The following is a 2,400-nucleotide window of genomic DNA, read 5'->3' as shown; positions in this document are numbered from 1 at the left end:
AACTAATAACCCGTTTTGCAGGTACGGGTTGTTTATTCAAGAATTTGAATTCCTAACGCGAATGGAGGCATACACCTAGGAGGAAATTCTAAGTCGAGCTCACCGACTATAAAGTAGCGCTTCTTGGGAGGCAACCCAAGCCCGAATAAGGGAGTTTTCTTCCCCAATTTTATTTCCCGCATTCTTCTTTTTCAGTCTCGTTTCTTTTAAATAAAAATCAAAGAAAAACAAATCCCACCTATAATCCAAAAATAAGCCACGCGGGGTGCCATGCCTTTCACGTCCTGCACATCTGCGTGTCTGCCCCCATTTTCGCAATAAAAGACAGGTACGCGGGGCGTCCCTCCTGCCACGCCCCGCGTACCCGTGTCTCTGGCCGCAAATGCCCTAGTTTGCATCTTTTGCGCGGGACGCTCCCGTCAGTGCGCCCCACGTGCCCCACCTGCTAAATAAATAAATTGTCCAGAGACAGGAACACGCGAGGAGCCTCCCTAAGTGCGCCCCGCGTGTTTATATCTCTGGCCCCAACGTGCTTAAGAAGCGCCTTTTGCGCGGGACACCCTCTCGGGTACGCCCCGCGTGGGGACCAGACCATCTGGGCCCTTCTTTAAAGTTAACTTTACCTTTATTTTTGTTTTTGTTTTTCTTTCTTTTCTTTTGCGACGTTTTTGGAATAAACGTCATTTTAATAACGCGGAGGGACGTGCAACCCCGCACTTTTAGTTTGGTTTGCACTAAATAAAAACAAAAATAAAAATTAAATAAACAACGAAATAATTAAACTAATTTCTTGACTCTTAAATTTATTCCGACACACTACCTCCTTCGGAATTTGATAAAAGTTTCGTTATTTGTCGTTAAAAATAAAAGCATCGGAACATAAAGGAATGGTTTAGTTGAGAAATTTTAGTCTTGGTTTTGAAGTTAGGGAATTTATGAAAAGCCTAGGTTGGTACTAAACAAAAGCATTGAGTCTTAACCCACATGTCATCTCCATAATGAATTTCAAAAAGGCAATAAAACGGGATAGTTGAGAATTTAGCGAAGACTTGATAGTACACAATCTAAACCCGAATCTTTGTGAGGTATTTTTGAGCCTAAAAGAGTTCGTACGAGAACTCTAATTCTTTCGCAATTTTTCGAGAGCTTTGACTTCACTCGACTCATAGAATTTGCATCCAATACCAGGTTAAGTACACTTATTTTTGGTAAAAAAAGGCAATAGATGATAAAATGAACCCACTTAGGCTAATTTTTCTTAAATTATTTTCTCGTTTTCATTAACCCTTAGGAAACACCTTCGAGCCTATTAACCAATTTTTTTTGTTAATACCCTTTTAACATTTAACCCTTTTTCCTCTTGTTCAAATACCGACAAAATCAATTTGCACCCAAATCACTCGGAAAAAGTCACGGCCTTAACAAACGAGCACCAAAAGCCTTCAAAATATTGTTTTTGTGTCTCTATCAAAACAAAGGATACAATAAAAACAAAAAGACATTCTCAAAGCTCCACCCGAGCAATTTTGAAGTATATTTTGTAAAAATCGCTAAGGTCGGAACAAAAACACGGTGCAATCACAAAACGGTATTTTCAAACTCGAGTTTCTTTAAACTAACCACTAAAAATCCACCCACATTACAACCCCCCTCCGGGTTCATTTTTAATGTTGCCTAACCATATTTTAGGAGGAAAAACCTGGATGAAAATGCAAATTCAATATGATCTCGAGTAAGTGCAAAGAAGAGTGCTAAAACACCGACCCACCAAAAATTGAGCGTAAGAGTGAAATTCCTTGGTGAGGTACTACCGAGTTCTCAAAAAATGATCGGCTCCCGTTAATATCGCCTATTAAACTTAATCATGGAGGTCTCAAAGAAGTTTTTGTACTCAATTGGTTGCGTAGGTACTTACCGAAACCTTTGCATAAAACCGTAACTTTGAAATCACGCACTTGGTAAAACCAACCTTCGGTTTGTTTCTCAATTATCTCAATCCCTTGTCTTTTGATTTCTTTTACTTGAGGACAAGTAAAACTTTAAAGTCCGAGGAGGTTTGATAGGGGCGTTTCGTCCCTATTTTTTAGCGTGATTTACGGTTTAATTTTAGAAGAAATAAATAAGTTTAAGTACAAAAATAGAGTGTTTTAATAAAATAACAAAATAAAAATAAATTCCTTACTTTCGGTTAATTTTCCTTATTTTTGATTAATATTAGAAAATAAAACGTCAAGCTAAAGATTTGTATTTCAGGTACGAGGAATGAGTGAAAATCTGCTCCAATACGCGGGGCGTATCATCAAATACGTGGGGCGTATCGTCATTTACGCGGGGCATAAAACATGGTGTCAGAAATAATTGCCTTATCCACAGACACCATGTGGAAATGACTCAGCATAC

The sequence above is a fragment of the Euphorbia lathyris genome, chromosome 6 (assembly GCF_963576675.1).
Source record: "Euphorbia lathyris chromosome 6, ddEupLath1.1, whole genome shotgun sequence".
Taxonomy (NCBI): Eukaryota; Viridiplantae; Streptophyta; class Magnoliopsida; order Malpighiales; family Euphorbiaceae; genus Euphorbia; species Euphorbia lathyris.
Note: the sequence above shows the minus strand (reverse complement) of the source record.